At 45.9% G+C, this 23,666-nt stretch overlaps 1 protein-coding gene across 7 annotated transcripts in view; it reads right to left on the bottom strand.

Moving 5' to 3' along the window:
• The window catches only part of ZMYM2 (zinc finger MYM-type containing 2), a 186,893-nt gene extending 165,075 nt beyond the window's left edge, over positions 1-21,818 (bottom strand). For 3 of the 7 annotated variants that reach the window (XM_073339493.1, XM_073339533.1, XM_073339542.1), the window contains exons 1-2: positions 21,682-21,817; positions 20,697-20,753 (exon numbers count right to left, since the gene is read on the bottom strand). The gene's annotated coding sequence lies outside the window, so the exon portion shown is untranslated. Of the gene's footprint in view, positions 1-20,696; positions 20,754-21,018; positions 21,414-21,454; positions 21,608-21,681 lie in introns of those variants that run through there. The other 4 variants (XM_073339551.1, XM_073339513.1, XM_073339523.1 and 1 more) reach the window with 4 other exon arrangements.
• Positions 21,819-23,666: the final 1,848 nt, after the last annotated feature.

The raw sequence follows: 23,666 nt of genomic DNA, 5'->3' as shown, positions 1-23,666 counted from the left end.
GTGTTCTGAAGTTTTACACATTGCCTACACCCTTTCCCATTGGTTCAATGAACACAGAGAAGGAGAAGTTACTTTGACACAGAATTGGAGAAAGATACTATACTGCCTTTCATGACTGTGAACAAATCAGTTTCAAAGATCCTCATATGGACAAATCAAAACCCCCACTCCTAGCAATAGGCTAGGTATAATATGAATCAACAGGACTTAATTAAAAACCATGTCATTTGTATAGTGCCAACTGTGTGCCAGAAATATGAAAACCACCATCCCTACCTTCAAGAGTTTAAAAACTAGATAAACACAAACAGAAGAAAAAAGAAGCAACAAAAACAGTTAAGTATATCATGTGCCCACAACTGTTTGGGGTATTTTCTAGAATGGTAAAGATTCTACCGTCTAGTCTGGTAACACTGATCAGATAAGAGGACTAAGGAGGAAAGGACACTGGTAAGGAGTGAGTTTTAAATAAGAGATTTAAGAGTGTGTGTCCCAGAATTACTGGCCCCTTTAAGGGAAGATAGGCCAGCCACACCCATGCCATAATTAATTAGCAGCTTCCCAGCCTGGAGGGGTGGGACTAAAAAGGGTCAGGTGGTAGTTTAATGAATATCTGCACCTTATAAAAAGGACTAAAGATCAATATGGGGAGCGGAAGCACACAGCAGATAGGATTATGGAAGGCTTTGAGCTAAGGTCTACAGAAGAGTAGTACGCCAAATGCTCGGGTACAGAGCACAGAAGGACTCAAAGAACAAAGCCCAGGAGGGGCGGAGAACAGTTCTCCAAGGGAACCAGATGACTGAGTGCTCTACCCAGAGGCAGAAAGACTTTTAAAAAGGTAGCCCAGAAAAGAGCTGGGAACAGGGCCCCAGAAGGGGGCCGCAAAGAATCCCTCCCCAAAGGACAAAAGAACTTCTTTTTGGCTGGGGCTTTTTAATTTGGTCTTTTGATATTGAGGGATGTGGGGGGCTATGTTTGTTTGTGACTTGGCTGGAGGACTAAGACACCTCTCCAGCACAGACCAGATGTGCCCAAAAGACCCACCTGAGGGAAGGAAACTCAGGCAGGAAAAGCCAGTAATGCTGCCCTTGGCGAACAGGGGGCACTACATGGCAGGTATACCCCACATCAGGATGCTTGCACACCAAATTGGATAAGGGAGGGACTCCTTGATATAAGGGACCACATGGAAGAAGGCCTGGAGCCAACAGTGAGATGACAGCACAAAGGAAGCAGGTTAGTCAGGCAACAAAGGGGTGAGGGGAGGAAAAGAGATTACCAGCAGAAAGATAAAAGCATAGAAGTTGAGAGGCAGGCTGTTTGGTGTCACTGACCATGAGTGAAAGGATGATCAGAGGAATGGAAAACCTACCTTACGAGAGGAGAATCAAAGACCTTGACTTGTTTAGCCTAACCAAAAGAAGGCTGGAAAGAGAGAGGATTGCTCTCCATACATACATCAGAGGGATAAATCAGAGTGGGAGGAGTTAAGCTAAGCACCAACGTGGACACAAGAACCAATGAATATAAACTGGCGATCAAAAAGTATAGGCTTGAAATTAGAAAAAGGTTCCTAATCATCAGAGGAGTGAAATTCTGGAACAGCCTTCCAAGAGGAGGAGTGGGGGGTGAAAAACCTAACTGGCTTCAAGACTGATAAGTTTATGGAGGGAATGGTATGATAAGACTACCTAAAATGGCATGTAGCCGATCTGCAACTGCTAGCAGCAATATCTCCAACGGCCGGTGATGAGATGCTAGATTGGGAGGGCTTGGAGTTACTACAGAGAATTCCTCCCCAGATGTCTGGCTGATGGGTCTTGCCCACATGCTCAGGATCTAACTGATCATATTGGGGTCAGATTAGCAGAGACCCTGAGGGGCGGGGGGTTCTTAGCCTTCTTCTACGGTAAGAAGCATAGGTCACTAGCAGATTTAAACTAGTGTAAAGGGTGGATTCTCTGTAACTTGAAGTCTTTAAATCATGATTTGAGGATTTCAGTAACTCAGCCAGAGTTTATGGGTCTATTACAAGAGTGGAGTAGGTGAGGGTCTCTGGTCCGCAATGTGTATCAGGTCAGACTAAATGATCATGAGGGTCTCTTCTGGATTTAGCATCAGATAGACTCATAGACGTTAAGACCAACAGGAAACTAATGAAGAAATCTGAGGAGAAGATGGATGTGGTCAGAGTGTCAGGAAAGACAGGTTTTTGCAGCTGCATTCTTCAGTTGGCAAGGGCTTGGATTATGCAACTGACTCCCCAATTTATAAACTGAAAAATGAAGGACAAACAGGTAGGCTTCCAGAAGTACAAAGGAGGGTGTTATTTCAATTTTTAAACACACAGCAGATATGTATATTTTTAGTTCTCTTAATGCTGGTCTCTAAGTACTCCATGAGGTACAGTAAACTTGATGGCATGTGTATTAGTCAGTATAATAAATGTTTAGACCAGAGAGACAACTGATCTCCTGCAGAACACTGGCCATAAACATTTCACCATTAATTCCTTCATCAAGCTCAAAGTTCTCTTAGAAAAACATTAAAATCTTGCATTAAAGATTTCAAGCGATGGAGACTCTACCACAACCCTTAGTAAATTGTTCCAATTGTTAATTACCCTTACAGATTAAAATAAAATTGTGTCTTTTATATAGTTTGTTTTTCTAACAAAATCAAGTCAATGGATTTTGTTATACCTCTGTGTGCTATATTAGAGCTCTGATATCAGATATCTTCTCAGGCAGGTACTTGTAGAACTCAAACCTTTCTTAAGATGTTCTGCAATAAACTAAATAGATTGATCTTAAGTCCTCCATTGTAAAGCATGCTTTCTAGTCCTCAAATCATTCATCTGGTTCTTTTCTGAAGTCTCTTTAATTGTTCAAAAATTGAATGGCATCAAAACTGGACGCAGTATTCCAATACTGCCCTCACTGCCGCAGAGGTAAAATCATCCCCCTGCTTCTGTTCAGTATTTGTTTATTCATTAAAGGAATGTGTTACCTCTTTGGCCTTAGCCACACATTGGGAACTTACATTCAGTTGATTATCCACTATGACCCCTTAAATAATTTTCATTCTCATAATTTCCAGGGTAATCCCCCCACATTTGGTAAATATGGCCTATATTCTTTGTTCCTAGTTACAGGACTTTACTTTTAGGCAGTCATTTTCTCTCTTCTGTGGTTCTCAGCCGCCTTTTTTTTTTTTTTTTTTTTTTTTTAGGGAAGGTTGAAGGCAGAAATAACAGCAGATTCTGTCGATATCAAGTTATTGATTAAGTACATAGAATCATAGAATATCAAGGTTGGAAGGGACCTCAGGAGGTCATCTAGTCCAACCCCCTGCTCAAAGCAGGACCAATCCCCAATTTTTGCCCCAGATCCCTAAATGGCCCCCTCAAGGATTGAACTCACAACCCTGGGTTTAGCAGGACAATGCTCAAACCACTGAGCTATTCCTCCCCCACTTCGAGGGCAGATCCTATTAATGCACTGGATGCTACACTGAACACTGTGTCAGAGGGCCCAGATTGTTGCTTATGTGGCAGCTACAGATATTATGGATGCTCCAGTGTCATATAGTAGATTTCATTAGAAAAACAAGAAGAGCTTTAGTTCAGCCTATTCCATTGTCTCTCAGGACTTGTTCAGGTTTCCTTCCTGAAAAATCCTTCCCAGGTTTAAAAAACAAAACAAAACCTCTTCTTGCAACTTATTTTCCTATACATCAGATGCACACATAGGCTTGGAAGGATTAGCTTTGTCAGTAAATACCCATTTCACCATACACACCCTGACAAAAAATATTTCTATCGATAATCAGTTTTTTGATAAGCAAAGTAAGAAAAATGCTCCTTGAGAACTTGAGTTTGATTTAATGATCTTTACTTTGCATAAACAGCTATCAAAATTATTAAAAAAAAATACAAATTGAATTCTGCCAAACTTAGATATAATAGATCTCTACCCCATTTATGTACTGCTTGGTTATTTTCATAAGACTGAATCTATGCGAAGAAACCTCATCCTTTGGGGTTTTCCAAAACTGAGTGAGAAGATAATACACAACTTATCAGTTCAACAAATTTCTGGTGACCAAAGAAAAGACAGTTACCTTTTCCGTAACTGGTGTTCTTTGAGAGGTGTTGCTCATGTCCATTCTATATTAGGTGTGCGCACTCACCACATGCACCGGTGCCGGACGTTTTTCCCTTAGCAGTATCCGTAGGGGACAGGCTCTGGCGCCCTCTGGAGTGGCGCCCACATGGTGCTGTGTAAGGGGCACTGCCGGCTCCCCCCACCCTCATACCTTGCCGGAAACTCTAACAGTGGGGAAAGAGGACGGGTTATGGAATGGACATGAGCAACGCATCTCAAAAAACACCAGTTATGGAAAAGGTAATTGTCTTTTCTTCTTCGAATGCTTGCTCACGTGCATTCTATATTATTAGGTGACTCCCAAGAAGTACCAGGTAGGACTTCACGGACATGTAGATCATAACACAGCACTGCCGAACCTCCTCTCTGGCCTGCTGAGTGATGGCATAATGCACCGTGAACGTATGGACAGAGGACAACTTTGCATCTCTAGAGATGTCCTGGATAAGGACGTGCACCAGGAAGGCTGCCGAGGATGCCTGAGCTCTAGTTGAGTGGACTCAGACAATCGACAGCAGCGGGACCCCCGCCAGATCGTAACAGATCCGTATGCAAGAGGTGACCCAGTTGGAAATCCTCTGTGAGGACACAGGAAGGCCCTTCATCCTATCCGCTGTGGTGATGAAGAGCTGAGTCGACTTACAGAAAAGCTTGGTACGTTTTAGGTAAAAAGCCAGGGCCCTTCGGATGTCCAGGGCATGCAGCTGCCTCTCCTGGTCAGGCTTAGGACAGAACACTGTAAAGATGATGTCCTGGTTCATATGAAAGGTAGACACCACCTTTGGCAGGAACACCGGCAGAAACTTCAGCTGGACCTTGTCTTTGTAGACTACCATGTACAGCGGTTCTGAGGTCAAGGCTTCAATCTCAGAGACTCGCCTCACCAATGTCACCGCCACCAGGAAAGCAACCTTCCATGACAGGTGGGAAAGGGAGCAGGAGCCTAGCGGCTCAAAGGCCGGGTCCATGAGCCTGGAGAGGACCAAGTTAAGATTCCACTGTGGGACAGGGGTCTGTACCTGCTGGAAAAGTCTCGAGGCCTCTCAAGAATCTGACCTTCATGTCATGAGAAAACACCATCTGGCCCTGGACTGGTGGGTGAAAAGTGGAGACGGCCGCGAGATTGAATTGGCCTTCAACATTGGTTCTCCACTTGTAAGGTAACTCCCTTCTCTTCATGTGCCAATACATATTTATGCCTGTATCTGTAATTTTCACTCCACGCATCTGAAGAAGTGGGTTTTTTACCCATTAAAGTTTATACCCAAATAAATCTGTTAGCCATTAAGGTGCCACCAGGCTCCTTGTTGTTTCTAATAGATGTATGTGCCAGGCCCTGGTTCTTCAGATGAAGCAGGCAGTCTAAAACAGACTGTATGGAAGAGCATGAGGGCGAGACGCCACGCTCGGATGCCCAGCGGGAAAACCTCATCCATTTGGCCAGGTAAGTCAGTATGGTTGAGGGCTTCCTGTCAGGACTCTCACCACCTTGCCCAACAGGTAAGATAAGAAAACTCTGCATGCCAAGTGGACCACCCTGAGTTCTTGGACATTTATGTATAACGTCATCTCCTCTGGGAGCCACATATCCTGGATCTGTAGGTCGCTAAGGTGAGTGCCCCAGAGTCCGATAATAACTTGTCCAATGGAACCCCCACTAGGACCATTGTGCAATCATTCTACTATCACAGTGAGGAGAGTGTGAGAACGGTAATGACCTTGTCAAGGTGATCTCTGGACTTGGAATAGACTGTCGCCAGCCATTGCTGCAGGGGCTGCATCCATAGCCTGGCACGGCAGACAATGTATGTGCGCACTGCCATATGACCCAGCAGGTGCAGACAGACCCTGGCCATAGTCAGGGGGAATGCGGAGACTTCCGCGACAAGGTCTGTCAATGTCTGGAACCCCTCTAGAGGCAGGAACGCTCTAACGCAGGTCAAGCTGAACACCACTCTGATAAAAACTCTATCCTTTACACCGGAACTCACGTAAACTTTTTGTCATTCACCAGTAGGCCCAGGGAGCAGCACCACAACATCCTCTTGGACCTGAGACCAGGAGTTTCCCTTGACTAGCCAGTCATCGAGGTATGGTGGATCTGGATACCCTGACACCTGAGGTAAGGAGCCACCACTGACGTGCACTTGGCAAACACTCTGGGTGCTGTCACCAGGCCGAACGGGAGGACCGCAAACTGGAAGTGGTGGGGGCCCACCGAAATCCGGAGAAAGCGATCTTTTAAGGTCGCAGATGCTATGTGGAAGTATGCATCCTTCAAGTCAAGGGTGGCATACCAGTCTCCAGGAACCAGGAAGTGAATGATAGAAGCCAGGGAGGCCATGTGGAAGTTTAGCTTCTTTAGATACTTGTTGAGATCCCTCAGGCCCAGGATGGGCCACAGACTGCCTTTGGGATTAAGAAGTACCATGAATAGAACCCCTTGTTCCTGTACTCGAGAGGAACTTCTTGCACCGCACCCAATTGCAGCAACCCTTTTATCTCTTGCATGAGGAGACTCTCGTGAGAAGGGTCCCTTAAGAGGGACAGGGGAAGATGGGTCGGGGGGGGGAAATAAAAACTGTAGGGTATAAAAAACATTCCACCACAGTATTGAGGACCCAGCTGTCTGAAGTTATAGCAATCCATGCGTGGAGGGAAAAAAAAAAAAAAAAGGAAAGGCAATTGAAGAACAGCGGGACAGACAGCTACTGGATATAATCTTCTAGGTTGCCCTCGGGCGCACCCTCAAAACACTTGCTTGCCCCCCTGCTTATTGCGGGTCGAGCCCGACTGGGCAGAGAGTAGAAGTGGGTGGCTCAGGCAGCATGTGTAGCCCCTACCCTTTTTATGGGAGGGGGCTCCTGGCCGGATTGACTCTCTTGAGCCTGAGAGTGCTGCAGTTTGAACCACTTACAGGCTGGACCAGTAACGTACAGCCCTGAGTTTTCAGGGTAATGCAGTAGTCCTTTAGGCCATGCAGTTTACTGTCCATCTGCTCTGCAAACAGGGCCCGGCCATCGAAGGGGAGGTCCTGCATCGATTGCTGAGCCTCCGTTGACAGACCCAAGGGAAGCAGCCAGGCTGCCCTTCGCATGCAGATGATCCAGGCCATCGTGCAAGCCACAGAGTCCGCTGCATCCGAGGCTGCTTGGAGGGCCACTCTCACTGCAGCTGTGCCCTCTTCGAGGATCGCCCGGTATTCCTTCCTGGACCCTTCGGGCAGCAAGACCTCGAATTTGGCCATAGACTGCCACATATTGTAGTCATAGTGGCCAAGGAGGGCTTGGTCGTTGGCCAGCCACTCTCAACTGAAGGCTGGAAGACTAAAATTTTTCGCCCAAACGGATCAAGTCTCTTTGAGTTTTTATTCTTGTGCACAGTCCCAGGTTGATCTTGTCTTTCCCTCTGGTTACCAGCCTCAACTACGAGGGAGTTTGGGTGAGTATAGAGATACTCCTGGCCTTTAGCTGGCACAAGATATTTGTGCTCAGCCCTTCTTGAGATGGGTGACAGGGAGGAGGAGGTGTGCCACAGGATTTTAATTATTTTCAATACCCTTGGAGTAGGGGTAAAGCCACTCTCGCGGGTGCCTTGGAGCAAAGTACGTCGAACAGTGAGTCAGACGGCTCCTCAAGTTCCTCTGCCTGGAGTCCCAGGTTAGAGGTGACCCTCTTCAAAAGCTCCTGATGAGCCTTAGTGTCATCTTGTGGAACTGGTTGAGGTGGATCTGTAAATCGCTTTGTCTGGCAATGATTAGGACAAAGCCAGTGCCGAGGGATCCACCACATCCCCTGGTGGTCCAACTGGCTGCTCCCCTAGGTCCTCATGGTTCTGGAGGGTATTCCCTTGGGGGGCCTCCACCTCCGGAGGAGGGCAGGATGCTGGCCTGAGGCCCCTGCCAATGGCCTGAGGCCACTGATCGGGGATTGGTCCTGCTTTGAGCAGGGGGTTGGACTAGATGACCTCCTGAGGTCCCTTCCAACCCTGATATTTTATGATTCTCTGATCAGGCAGCCTGGAAGGCTGGGTGAACCCCCATGGATTCCAGGGGTACCAAGCTGCCAGCCATTGGTCCGGAGGCCACAGAGTCGGTTGCTGTGCCAATGAGGTCAACGGTACCACTGGTACCGAGACCTGTCCTGCTAACAGGCACTCTGGTCAGCACCAGAGTCATAAGCAGAGTGGATGCTGCGGAGTGACTATGACCAGCTGGCCTGGTGGCCCTCCTCCCCACGGTGCCGGCCGCTGTGCCTCGACACCGACTTGTCCGATTGGGATGCGTTCCTCCCGGGGGATCCCAGGAATCTTTAATGTTCGGTGGATCTACGTCAGTAGACTAGCAATCTATGCCTCATGCTGCTTGACCTGTACCGGGATATAGAGTGGGACGTCAGTAGAACCTCCCTGATCGAGGGGATTTGCATCTTGACAACGGGCACCAGCAGGGGGGTGACTGGTGACCCTGTTCCGCCGATCAGTCTCAGGACTGGTGCCAAGGCATTGGAGACACAATGGATCAGTCTCAACACTCATGCCGGGGGGCACGTGCCTCTGCAGGTCTGCGTCAGGTTTCTCGCGTGCCGCGCCTTGAATCCCGCTGTCGGTGCCCAAGTCCGGAGACCAAAGATGGCTTCTCTGAGCCTGCTTCCCAAAGTCCGAGGCATAACAGCTCAGGTGGGTTTACCCCTGGGCTTGGGTACCCCTGAAGCTGGTGTGGGCGGCATCGGCAGCGTCAGGATCTCCTGTGCTGCCTGCAGGGCCTCAGGCATCGATGGGACTTTGAGTTGACAGAGGCCCTCGTCACTGTCCGGTGTAGCAGGCATAGTACGGGAGGGGCTCGACCCCTCGACAGGCGCTGGGGCCCAACTTCCTGACGGAGGTGTTGAGCCGCCCAGTGCAGGTCTTGGCTCTCCTCCAGCCCTCTCCTTTCCCTTACGGGAAGTGGAAGATCATCCCCTTGCTGACCTTTTGGGCTTCTTGGCCGGGGATCAGTGCCGGCTCACAGATGGCACCAGCGGGGCACTCTGTACCGACGCTGCAGTGCTCAGGGCTGAGTCGGACCGCTGCTCCAGTGCCGGGGTCAGCGCCAACTCCATCAGGAGTGCCCTGAGACGGATGTCTCTCTCCTTTTTCGTTCTGGGTTTGAACTTACAGATGTGACACTTGTCGCTTATCTGTCCTCCTAGACACACCTTAAACAGCTAACGTGTGGGTCGCTGATGGGCATGGGCCGCTTACAACGATTGCATAGTTTAAAGCCTGGGGCATGACCGGCCCCTAGGCTGAGTCCTGTCCGGGACCAATTAACTAGAACTAAACACTAAGGGTAAAGACTAAACTATTTTACAAGAAACATTCATGAGACACATTGAACTAAGCAAAAGCTAGCCAAAGCAGCAGAAGTTCCAGCACCGTCACTGGCAGCAAGAAGGAACTGAGGGTGGGGGGAGCCAGCAGCACCACTCCAAAGGACGTCAGAGCCAGTCGCCTACGGATACTGCTAAGGGAAAAACTTCCGGCACCAATGCATGTGGCAAGCACACACACACACACACCCCTAATATGGAATGGACATGAACAAGCACTCAAAGAACCGCCCATTCTTTTAACCTAAATTAAAAAACAAAAACAAAAAAAACATTTATAGTGAGATCTACATAAAAGCCAATCCACCTGATATGAAATGGTGTATGTCACTACTAACTAGAGTATTAGTCTGAGCATAAAGTGGACACACATTAATATCCTACTTTTCAGTTAAAAGTTAAAATATTTAATCTGAGATCAAAGATTATACAGAATGTTTACGGAAAACTAGGCCTGTTCTGCAGCACCATCAAAAAACAGATCTGATAGTGGTTCTTTACCAATACATTACAGATTTTATCATATCATTATAGCCCCTTGAAGCCATAGTCATTGACTAGGATTCCACTGCATACAAACACAGAACCAAAAAAAAAAGTCCCTTCCCCAGAAGCTTACAATCTAAGACAAGAGATGGGTACGAAACAGGAGACCACAAAGTAACGATGAGACAGTACTGGTCAGCATGACAGGCAACTGTTTCAGCCCAGCAGCCTCACTATTGTCAAGTTTTCTGTAGGCATCACGGCACAGGAGAATTTTAAAGGAAGTTAATGAGATAGCTTTACAGATGTCTGCAGGGAGCCTCTCCCAGAAGAAAGCAAGACAACATTTTTTTGAAAATGTAATAAGTGGGCAATGGAGATTCCTCAGACCATGATGGCAGAGGCAGGAGTGGACATTTTGATAGTGAATGAGAAGACAGGCAGGGTGGGGATTGGCCATGCAAATGAAGACAAACAATTTATGTCTGATTAGGTGGAGAAGGAGGAACCAGTGGAAGGAAAAAAACAGAGGGGTGACATGATCTAAGTGATGGGCTAAGAAAACAATACATACAGCTGCATTCCAAATGGCTATGAGCCAGGCAAGACTGCATTTGTCAAGGCCAGAGATAAAGATGTTGCAGTAATCAAGATGTAAGGTGATGAGAGCCTGCATAAGAGTTTTAGCTAGATGGATGAATAAGAAAGGCCATATCTTAGAGATATTATGCAGAAAACCTGAAAGATTTAGATATAGCCAGGATGTGAGAACCTAGCAAGAGGTCCAAGTCAAACATGTTACTGAGCTCATGGGCCTGAACTGCAGGAAGGATAGTGGTGTTGTCCAAAATAATCAAGAAAGGAGGTATTGGAGAGGGCTTGGGGAAAAAGATTAAGGGCTCTGCATTAGCCACACTGAGCTTGAGCTGACAACTAGATGTCAGAGACACAGATTTTAGTTGGGAAAAAAGGAGACGGGTCTGGAGCAAAGAAAGATCTACATATTATCAGTATAGAGATGGTAGTTGAATTTGTATTTTTAGATGAGATTACCTAGAGATAAGGTGTATAGGAAGAAGAGAAGAGGATCCAGGGCATATCCCAAAAGAACGCCGCTGCTGCCGCCCCCCCAAAGTTGGAAGTGGAGCTAGGGAGATGAGGAGGATCCTCAAAAGGACATGTTGAAGGAGTGATTTAAAAAGGCAGGAGGAGAACCAGGAAAGGACAGTCAAGGAAATCAAGGAAGACCAAAAAGTGCACAGACGACTGTGTTGAAGATGGCTGCTGATGGGAGTACTGATTCTCAGATTTGGCTAGTAGAAATCATTAGAGAGCAAGTTTCAGTTGCATGCAAGGGGCAGAAACCAGAATGGAGAGCATCAAGGGATCTCCAGACAGTGACTGTAAACAGTGCAGTCAATGAGCTTAGAGATGGAAGGGAGAAAGGGCAGTAGTTGAAGGCAAGTGGATCAAAGGAAGGTTCTTTTTAAGATGGAAGAGACAAAGCCATGCTTGCAATTGTGGGGAGGGGGGCATATGGAGCCAGAGGAAAGAGCGAGAATATTTTGTAATATTTTCAACAGAAGAGTTAATAAAAAACTGGCTCCACGTTGGCAGGGCACAGTGATTGTGAGCCCTAAAAAGGGTTCAATACAAAAAATTCTGAGTACCTGCCTCTTTTTCTATAGCCCCTTTAAGGTCTCTCAACCTGGGCACCCAAAAGTCAGGAGTCACTTGACCGCTAACATTGAAGTTTCTGTGGGAGTCCGGCATGAAGGTTCAGTGATTTCTTAAAGGTGGGGGGCCTGGTTCAGTGCTTGCTGAAATCCTTTAATGAGGAGGTGGTGCTGTGGAATTTCCACCCCCTTACATTTCTGTTTTTCTGTATAGTATCTAGGAAGAGAAATCAACAACGGCTACTGAGCCAGCATTAGAACTGACCCAAAGACGAGAGGCGATGAAGATGGACAGATGCAGAAGCTGCAGGATGTATTTCATCCTTGAGGGGTATCTGATGGAAGACTATTCTCAACTGATGCACTCTATGTTGAATACCTGGGATATTAACCTTCTGGGATCAAGGCTGGCATGACTGATAAAAAGAGCTTTAAAATTAGGAGGTATGGAGAGTAGGTTGGAGAGACTCGTGAAATCTCCATGCCTGGCTTCAAAACAGGAGGAAGGAAAAGAATCAGCTAAATGAAGATATAGTGATGTTCCGTTATCCTTTATAAGATTTTGGACAGCCAGGAAAAAGATATTCAAATATTGATTGCAGTAGTAGTCGTCAGGTAAGTGTTATACTTATTGAAAGGGCTATATCTAACTTGACTAGAAAACTGGATGGGTCCAAGGGAAACAACTGAAATGCTTGTATATGAATGCAACAAGTCTGGGCAATAAAATGGAGGAACTAGGACTACTGGTGCAGGAGATCAAGCCAGACATAGGGATTACAGAAACATGGTGGAATAGCACTCAGGACTGGAATACAGGTATCAAAGAACATGTGCTGTTTATGAGAGAGAAAAAGGTAAAAAGGTGGTAGGGTCTTGAGGGATGGATTGTAAAAGAGGTTCTATTTGAATAGCATTAGTGGTCTACTATGGAGCCCTAGGGTCAGATGTGCATATGGATAGTGATCTCTAATATTATTAGAGAGAGAAATACTTGTGGGAATTGTGCATAATGAGTGACTAACTTCTCAGATATAAATTGGGGAATAAATTATACTAATACTGGTAGGGCACAGATATTCCTGGATGTGACAGATAACAAGTTTTCTTCATCAAACTGTCCCTTAACCAGCTAGAGGTGATGCAATTTTACACTTAGTTTTGGTAAGCAGTGAGGACAGCATAGAAGAGCTGGGTGTAAGATAACCTTGGATTGAGTGATCACAAGTGGATTCAGTTTAAAAAAATTGGAAGGATAATCAAAACCAGGTCATCAACTGATTTTTTTTTTATTTCAAAAGACCAGACTGAGAAATTAAGGGAATTACAGAAGTTAACTGGACTGAAGAGGTCAAGGACTTAAATGTGGAGTATGCGTGGAATTTCTTCCAATTAACCATACAAAAACTATAAATTTGCATACCAATCGAGGGGGGAAAGGGAGGAGTGCTTGTAAAGAACAGCTTCACCTCCAGACCCAGCTAGATGAATAACCAGCTCAAAAAGGCTATTCGGAGTAAACAGAGATCATATAGGGAATGGAAAAAGGTGTTGATTGGCAAAGGGAGGTTAGAAAATGTAGGAATAATATGAGAATAGCTAACAGTCAAGCTAAATTAGCTCTTGCCAAGAAAATTAACATGAGGGTTTTTAGTTAAATAAATAAAAAGAGGATAACGAAGGATGAGGTTTGGCCACAATGCAGCGTGTGTGGGAAGAAGATTAAAAATAATCTAGGTATGGCCCAAAAACTACATGAGTACTTTGCCTCGATTTTCAGTTAAGGATGATAATAGGGAGCACATGCATGAAGGCACTACAGCTAATAGAAATGAATGTCCAGATATGGAAATTATCACATCTGAGGTGGAAGAAAAGCTTTAGAAGCTTGATGCTCTCAAATTGGGAGGACCAGATAATTTCCATCCCAGAATGCTGAAAGAAAAGGCACATAAGATTGCTACTCCTGTATTAAGGATTTTTAATAAATACCTATTCAGGGGAAATACCATATGCTGGAGAATAGCAAACACCATACCTATGTTCAAAAAAGGGGAAAAAAAAGTGATTTGGGCAGTTTCAGACCAGTTAGTCTGACCTCCATAGTATGTGAGGCTTTAAAACTGTGAAGGAAAGAATAATTAAATTCATGGAGGTAAATGGATTTAATGAACATGAGTTTACCAAAGGCAGATCATGCCAGACTAATCAGATTTCCTTCTTTAAGAAAATAAATGATTTTTATAGATAAGAGAAGCACGTTAGATTTAATATACTTGGACTTCAGTAAAGCATTTCACATGCTACCACAGTGAAATTATTAGCTAAATTAGGGGAGATGGGGATCCGTACAAAAACTGTAAGGTAGATAAGGAACTGACTCAAGGGGAGAAGGCAAAGGGTTGTGCTGAAAGATGAATTACTAGACTGGATGGAGGTTACTAGTGGAGTTCCTTAAGCATCGGTCTTGGAACTAATCTTATTCAATATTTTTATAAATGACCTTGGCACAAGAAGTAGGAACGTGCTAATGAAATTTGCTGATGACACAAAGTAGGGAGGCATCGTCAATATAAAGGAGGATCAGAATGCTATACAGGAAGATCTGAATGACTTTGAAGACTGAAGTGACAGAAATGGAATGAAATTCAATAGCACAAAGTCCAAGGTCATGCACTTAGAATGTAAGAAGAAGAATTTCTGCTACAAGCTGGGGGCTTATCATCTGGAAGTGACAGAGGACAAGAGAAACCAGGATCCATAGGTTGACGAGAGGATGATTATGAGCCACCACTGTGAGGCAGCTGCAAAAGAGGCAAACATGATCCTAGGATGCATTAGATGATGCATTTCCAGTAGAGACAGAGTAATATTAATGCAATTGTACAACACATCATAAGACCTCACTTGAAATACTGTATACAATTATGGTCACCCATGTTCAAGAAAGATGAATTCAAACTGGAACAGGTGCTGAAAACTACTAGAATCATCAGGGGAATGGAGGGCCTATTTTATAGAGAATGGAACAGCTTGGCCTTTTTAAGTTTAGCAAAAAAGAAGGCAGACAGGCGATATGATTACTCTCTATAAATAAATCAGGGGATAAATACCAGGGAGGGTGAAGACCTATTTAAGCTACAGGACAGTACTGACACAAGAACAAATGGATATAACGGGCCATGAACAAATTCAGGCTGGAAGTTAGAAGAAAGTTTCTGGTCATCAGAGGGGTGAGATTCTGGAATAGGAGTTGTGGGGAGGAAACAATTTACTTTTAAGAGAACTGGACATATTTATATGAGTGATTTTATGATGGGGTTGCTTGTGATAAAAGGCATGACTCAGCAGTTCTGGGGCTCACTTCAGGTTTATGTCTTAAATTCCTAAAAGCTCATGCTTCAGGATTTCAGCAGGCCAGCTGCAGGTCAGGAAGGAACAGCCTGGAAAACACACACCCCAATGTATTCTGGGGTGGCTTTTTTGTCTCCTTCCTCTGAAGCATCAGGGATGACCATAGTTGGAGATGGCACATTGGGCAGGATGTGCCAGGGCTTGGAAGTGGCACGGAGCATTCTCTCTCAAGTACTTGGCTCTTGCTCACATGCTGATTGCCACATGTAAGGTTGGGAAGAAATATTCCCCCAGGTCAGACTGGCAGTGAACAGGAGGGGGTTCCGCCTTCCTCTGAAGTATGTGGATCGTGATCACTTGCCAGGATTATCTGGGTATATCTAACAATAATTTCCCTGCTGTTGCAGGGGCCTAAGGCACTGGAGTACCTTAGGCCCCCATATTCTCTGACTGTGACACATAAGTCTAGTCTTTGTGAGCTGTAACACTTTGATCTAATTTTGGTTGTTGGATTTAATAAGCAGTTGCTGGGTGGTGCTGTTGGCCTGTGATATACAGGTCAGACAAGATGATCTGTTGGTCCTTTCTGACCTTAAACTCCGTGAAAATTGATCCTGAACTGAGGTAAGAGATATGTGAAGTTAGCATAGTAATTTTTTTAATAGGCACGTATATAGCATTCATTACCATGGTGTCAACGTACACCCAAATGATACAAATCAAAGAAATCCTTCCCAGTGTGCAACTCCAGCTTGCACCTTTTTGTATTGGAAGGAGAAGGAGGGATAGGAGAGAGATGACAGGTGGTTCAATTTATGCCTCAGTATGCTGCTGCAACTGTAATTATAACTATCAACTTTCCTGCTCTGCCATAATTATGCCAACCTCAAATGCCAGTTTGACCTCTTCTGACAGCCATCTTCATGCTTTCCACTATGATGCCTCATGCAGATAGAATGCCCACCCTAAAACTGATGTAAGGCTACTACCCTCTTCCAATGACCTCCTTCTGGTCCAACCCATGACAACTAAGTCAGATAGGAAGGACAATACTTTTAAGTGATCTGGTGTTGTTAAAATGTGCACATAGCTAATTCACATAATAGCCAAGACTGGGGAAGGAAAAAAAAGGGAGTAACATTTGTTTTTCCACATTCCCATTAGCATGGCAAGTGACAAATGAAAGAGAAGTTCTTTGTGGCAGGACCATGTCTTTCTAGATATCTGTATTGCACCTGTCACACTATGGGGTGCCAGTCTGGATTAGCACCTTTGGTGAAATTGCAATAAAAATAAAATTCTTCCAGGTAACCCAACAATAAAGCTTTTTCCAGCATGGACAAAAATGAAGGAGTGCTACATTTATTTAAATTAACAAAAATAGTATTCTATGTATGTAGTTTCTTGCAATAAATCAGTCTGCAAAAATGTTTTAAGCATTCTAAAAAGCAGCAATACATTTAAATGCTGTATGTTCTAGAGATCTAAAACAGTGCACAACTGACATGCAATAACACAGCAAGATTCAAATTTAAGTTACTGAAAATCTTGAATGTAAATTTTAAGTGAGACCACCACCCAAAGCATGAGATCATCAAATAATCATTCAGTGTGTCTTAGTGCAGGATGGGGACAGAAGGGAGTTTAAACATTTAAAAAAAAAAATACACACACACTTTGGAGTTATCACCCACACAAGATTCTACTTCAAATGGGTTTTAGTGTCAAGTCTATGCAGACTATGCATCAATCTGGAAATACTCATTTGAGTACAGAGCTGAATGACCTTGATTCATTTTGGATATGTTGAATTAGTAAGACTTTCACAGCCTAAATTATAAATGTTAACAGAAATAACTTTGTAAACATTTCCCAGTTAAAATAATTTGAACACACACCAATACAAGTTAGGCTGTCAACAAGAGCCCCAAATTAGACTCCCGGCAGAAAGCAGCCTGGTTGTTTCAAGACCACAGGAATTGCCATATCAGATAAGAACAGCAATCCACAAACCATTATCCTGTCCATGACCAGTACCAAATGCTTCAGAGGAAGATGCAAGAAACCTTGTAGTGGACAATTATGAAATAACTGTCTATAAGAAGTCTCTTAAGACCAGCACTAACTGACAAGAGTTAAGTCCTCAAGCATTAAGTTTTTATCCCTTCTTTAAAAAAAATTTAATCCTATCATGTAACTGTGGATGTTCTCATACATATATATATAATCCTATAAAGCTCTTGGACTCAATGATATCTAGTGGCACTGAGTTTCACAGATTAATGAAGTTTTATTTTTTAACTGATCACTTCCAGAAACTGGAAGAGGTCTTAGACTGCAAAAAATCACTATTTAAGTACATGCAAGTTGAGTTTAATCAATGTATCAAGGTACCAAGTGAAAAGGGGCATAACAGTTAACTATACACCATAGGTGTCTTTATATTTCTAGTCCATTTCTTAACTTCTTTCAGGTGAAAGATTTCTCCTAATAGTATTAGGACTCAAGTGACGAGGAAATAAGCTTTGGTCCTGCACGAAGAGCATAAAGGACAAGAAACCAACAACACAGAAGGACATAGTAATTTCCACTTTCAGCAACACTTGTGACTAGCAGGCACCCTACAAGCAGTAAGGAACGAAGTTCAAAAAGAACTTACTAGCTTTCTTATGGATGGGAGACTAAGTCACAGGCTCCAGGAAGGCAACATAACTAAGGCCATGTCTACACTTACAAGCGTACAGAGGCACAGCGATATAGCTGTGCTGCTGTAAAAGCACTCATGTAGTCGCATTATGTAGTCGCATATAATAAAACCAGCTCAATGAGCGGCAGTAACTATGTCGGCAGGAGAGTATCTCCAAACGACAGAGCGCTGTGCACGTGAGCGTTTATGCCGGCAAAACTTATTGTAGCTTAGGGTGGTGTTTTTTCACACTCCTGAGCAACAAAAGTTTTGCTGTTACAAGTGCTAGTGTAGACATAACCTAAATCACTGAGGCAAAAATTTGGCTTTAATAATAAAACAAGTTGCAGTGAACTACTTTTGACAGGAAAAAAAACTGAACTCTACTAGCCAAGAAGACTCTAAACACACACAGTTATAAGGTCTACATTAAATAAGTTTTTATCCAGCTTCCTGGAGAAGACAAGTTCTCTCCCCAGCAGGTTTGATCCAACTAGGCTGCCTGTAACACAACCCTTCATCATGCCAGGGTACTTTAGACAGAATTCATTGCCATTTGAGGAAAACAGGCCTTTTGGAAGAAAATCTAACATAAAAGGCCTGCTCTTCACAAGCGTCGAAAATTTTGTAGCATTTTTCATTCGTAGCAGTACTGGCTCTAATGTCCTTGATCAAATTTCCCATTCCGCCTATTATCCAGTGTGTCTATTTGGTTGCCATCCACCATAAAAGATGTAAGCTAGATTTCAGTAGTTCTCTGTACAATACATAAAGTTTTTGGGATGAAGGATGCCACAGCAATGTAAAAATAATAGTGCTGGACAAGGCACAACAAATAGCCAAGACCGAGTCAACAAAATCTACTAAAAGAGTTGGAAAATATATCAACTGGAACCTTGATTCCACATGCATTCACGTATGTTTTGCACAAGCTCAATTCATAGAAGATACAGAATTTCAAATGCACTTTGTTTTTATATACTTGTCAAAACAATCCCTCCCAACATTTTATTCCAAAGAAAGAGCAACAGTAGAATGGAACAAAAAATTTAGGGTCAATGAAGAATTAAGATTAACTTAGTTTATTAATATGGTGAAATAGAGGCTTTGTAAAAAGGGATTTGCTCCACACATCTGCCTTTAGAACACCATGATGGTTCAAGATGTTTGGTTCTTATCTATACTTTTATACAGAAAGAGTGCTGTTTAAAGCTATTCTTGTCTTCTAGCAGGTGACCATGCAAGACTGTCATGAAAATGTACTCATCCAGGCACAATAATACACTTGCCTTCCCTTTGCCATTGTGATAGTGGTAGTGATGATTATAATGATAAATAAACCTAATTATATTTACTCACACATCCAAAAAAAAAAAAAAAAGTTACTTGCCCTGAGCAAGAAGGCTAGTAGAATTTTACAATGCTGACATAAGCTATGTTACTCAGAACTTAGCTATTACAGCAACATGTACTACAGACAAAGTCTACAATAGTTATTACACTGGAATATATAATGAATCAGAACGGAGGCTGGAAGGTAGCCTTATGCCACAGGCAAAACAGAAACATAAAAATTAAAAATAAGGTACTGCACCAAAACAGATATTAGAACAAGCTCTTTAATAGTTAGAGGCTGTGTGAGTGCTAATGGTCAGTGTTACTGCTCATTTTAGAATTTCAGAATAAATACAAACATGAATGCCAGAGAATTAGAGCTGTGGATTTATGTAGGGAGTCACCTAGTCTCTGTATCTCTGTACATAATAAAAAGTACAAAGTAAAGTTACTGCCCAATGCTGCTGGAAAAGAACTTCCTTTTTTACTTTCTTTGACTATCCTATGTAATATTTATATATCAAACAAGATGATTAAATGTTTAGGAATATTTTCAGATTTGGAATCCTTCTACACAAAACCGAGTTTACTGCCCAAAGTATGTCCTGACTTCTTGTTTTGTTCTGCCTCCAGCACGTTTGTTAAGGAGATGTTTCAGTCAATCAATAGATCGTTGCAGCGGCCTCCAGTGGCGAAACCCTGCAGCACCGACAGCATCCAGTCCCGTGAGCTCTCAAAATACATTGTGTCTATAGATACTAATATTACTTTCGCCTTCACTGCGCTACTTTGTAATTTTGGGATTCGTGATTCCACAGAGCGCAGAAAAGAATATTACTAAAAAGGTGCAAACCTGCGACAAGTTACAGAACCTATGTGAATAGGGATCAATAGTCGGTCTCTCCTTAGGTGACCTAACACCTAACAGAAAACACAATCTGCTTCGAAAATCCCATACCGATGACACACTGAAACGGATCAGTGACAAGGTGTGGGTTTCTCAGGTGACCTCAGGGGTTTTGGGGAAAGAGTAAGGCAGATGGTTGCTTAACACAGGAACATTGCCGTGACACGTGAAACCCCAATGGCACCCGACAGAATCACCCAAGCAAACCCGCAGGCAGCAAGAACTGATCCAACTACACAAAGGCCAAACACTGGAATAGGCTCTGCGAATTACTGGATTATTTTAGATCTCTGCCTTCTCCCGTACTCCTACAGGCAGGTTACAGGAAAGATATAAAAATTAAAGATGGCTAAATGTGTCACGTTGTGTATTTTAATGTACAATCTAAAACTCTAGAGGGCAGCCGAAATATGCCCTCCCCCTCCCCAGCTGAGTAACATGAGCAGCAGCAGCAGGAGCCCGTCGTCTGCTTGCTGGAGTTGGTATTGCAGGAGCGATGCCTGCAGCAGCAGCGCCCACCCCGAGGAGGAGCCGCCTCACAGCCATTACAGGCGCTTCGCCCCAGGGCAGCAGCTGCTGCACCCAGGCATCTCCCCCACCCTATCCCAGACGCTCCTCTTCTTACCCCGATCCCCACACCACAACGGAGAAGGGGGTTGACCCCCCAAAGGCAGGGCTACTTGAGGCAGTAATAGATACATAAATAGCACTCACAATGGAGCTCCTCTCCTTTCTGGTCTCTGCCAAGGCTGCACCAAACTGGGCTGGAGCCTAGGGGAAAGGCATGGGAGTTAACATGAGGCCGGGGGGGGAGGGTCGGCAGAGTCCCCTTTGCCTGGGCAGGTATTACCTGCATTGCCCGCCACTTCCCTCCCCCCACTTCTACACATGGCCTTCCCAGTGGGTTATGGGGTATTACCCCAAAGAGACATCCTGCTCCCCGCTGAAGAAAGGATTGCACGGATCTGCCCCGGGGCCTTTCCTGGGAAGGTGCAAGTAAGAGGCAGCCCAGCAGCAGAGAAAGGGGGATTATTACCTGCTAACTTGCCCGAACAGCCCCTCAGCGGAGTCCCCGGCCGCGGGGGGCACAGAGCCCTCAGCAGCCACCCCTCTGGGCTGGAATAACGCCCTTGCGCCCCGCACGCTCCCTCAGCAGTTGCCCCGGGTCTCGGGTTTGCCCCCCTGCAGTCGGCCGGCAGCACTGCCGCCTCCTGTCCGCCATTAGAGACACCCAGCCAAACAATACGGGAGGGGAGCAGCGGCGGCGGCAGCAGGAGGATCCGCGGAGCGCAGCGCCGGGCAAGGGAGGGAGACACCCGCGGGCGGGAGGGGGCGAAGAAGCGGGGCATAACAACAGCGGAGGACCCGGAGGAGGAGGGAGCGAGTTAAAATAGGAGGCGCTAAAACTGAAACACCCCTCCCCCCAAATGCCCCTGCGCCCCCGGTTCTGTCCCAGACCCCCTCCGATTTACCCCGTTCGCCCCCACCAGAGCGAGACAGTCAGTGGGGCTGCCCTGGTCCTACCCGCTCCTCTCCGTGGCGAGAGGCGGCAGCAACAGCGACGCCACAGTGGGGCACTTAGCCCGGGTGGCTGTGAGGCACGGCAGCTCCCCTCCCATCCCCGCCCTAGGGGCAGCTCTGAGCCTCCAGCTGCCCCCCGTCCGCCCCTAGGGTGCGGCACTCCCCGTCCCCACCTTACCCAGCTCCCCACCGCTCACAGGCACGGGTCTCCCCCTCCCCCCGGTCACACGCACTCCGTGCTACTCCTCCGCCGCCTCAACTCTAACTCGGTCCAGTCCCGGGCTAAGCGCAGCTGCTAGCGAGGGGAAGGAGGAGCAGGGCCAACCGAGCTTGGGGAAGAACGGCCTTCCTAATCCGCGCATTGGCTCCCACAAAGGGAGAGCTTTAGCGGTAGGCAAGCCGATTGGAAGGACCGTCCGTCCATCAGAAAATCCTGCGGCAGGTTGGGTCTAAAAGCTGCCAATCTTTCTTCTAACCACGCCCACCGTTCTTCCCACTTTAATCCATCAGGTTAGAGAAACCCGAATTTCATTGCCCACCAGCAGCAGCAGTTCTAATACCCGAGTATTGGGGCTGGGAGGCGGCGGGGGCTCCGCTCCGGTTCCCAGTGCTGCTGTTTGACAGTAACTTGCAGAAGTTTGGGTACAAGGCTGGCCACACTCATCCAGACAACTGCTGGGGTGGGGAGAGTATTATCTATCCCATCCTTGTGCTGAGTCCCCATGGGCAACTGCCCCAGTCGTGGGCACGGGGTAATTACCCCAGGGTCGCCGAGGGCAAGGCGGGCACAGCTCGTCCACAGCTTCTTATAGGTTGGGCCCCGCCCCCGGCAGGGCTGTAAACCTGGGCTGGAGCCATTTCCATGAAGGACAGAGTGTGGCTAATGGAAACCCTCCCCCACAGAAGAGCGAGAGAGCGCACAGTCCCCTCTCCCGGGGCAGAGACTTTCCACACCCATGTCTCGTCGCCTCCTCCACAAAGGACTCCCACCCACGCTGGGGGAGGGAGCCATGTCAGCAGCCGCCATGGCTCCTGGAGGAGCTGCTGCTGGTGGTGGTGGTGGTGGTAGTGGTGGTAACGTCCTCCATTTTGTCGGAAGCTGCTGCGGGGAACTTGGGACCAATTCAAACCAAGCTGAGGCTCAGAAAGGGGCCAGTTTGAAGCGCCTCTGCCTTGCAGTGACACACGCAGGGCGCCCCAGGCAATGCCCTGGGGGTGGTCCGCGGGGCTCAGAGCGGCAAAGGCGGCAAGACTCCGAGAGCCAGGCTCTCCTCGCTCCCTCTGCCAAAATGGAGGCTGCGCACTTCCTTTGCGCGGCTGCTTCCCCCTCTCTAGCCATGGGACTCACGCCCGCTTCTTCGAGGACCTGGAGATCTCAGCCTCGCCCACTGCTAGTTAATCCAGCTCTTCCTCCTGAACGGCTCCCCCCTGCCCAGAAAGGAAGCAAATACCAGCCCTCTCCACCCTGCATCAATTCATGTCAACCACGCTGTGCAAAACGCCCCCGGAGAGAGCCTCATGCCTGTGTAAGGCGCACGGGTCAGTCGAGCTGCTTGCTCCACTTCCATCCCACCTCGGCAACCCTCTCACAGTGCAACCACAAATGCCAGGGGGTCGGGGCGGGTAATGTGCGGAGGAGCAGTGCCTCTGAGAAGGAGCTGAAGGGCTGGGCTCTTCTCCTGCGTGCCCTTGGTGTGTTAGGCTAATAATTTTCCTGCGGGGGATAGACTAGAAATATTAAAGCTTCTTTTGTCTCACTACAACTAATTCCTTCCTAACAGCCCCACCCTGAGACTCAGACTGAAGTCAACAGCCCAAGCCAAACACTTTTGTGACACCATTACTACATGGTGGTGGTAGGAAAGGATGATTAGTGCACTTCACCCTAGCTGTGGATGCCCTGGAAAGACGAGAACACCTGTTGCTATGGGGGAACATATATGTGTCCCATGGTAAACGGCACCTACGATACAATGTCATACTTGCCATTTTTGTGTCTGGTGCAAGAAAGAAATGAAGTGATAAAGGAAAAGGTCTAACTCAATGACTATGAAAGGATGACATTTTAAATTATGTTAATCACCATCCACAGTGAGGGATTCTTTTGAGTTAATTTTGTAAATAGTTTGAACCAAAACAGAAGAATGTTCAGCTAATTAAATA

This window comes from Lepidochelys kempii, chromosome 1 (genome assembly GCF_965140265.1).
Source record: "Lepidochelys kempii isolate rLepKem1 chromosome 1, rLepKem1.hap2, whole genome shotgun sequence".
NCBI classification, from domain to species: domain Eukaryota; kingdom Metazoa; phylum Chordata; order Testudines; family Cheloniidae; genus Lepidochelys; species Lepidochelys kempii.
Note: the sequence above shows the minus strand (reverse complement) of the source record. Positions and strands in the feature narration are given on the sequence as shown.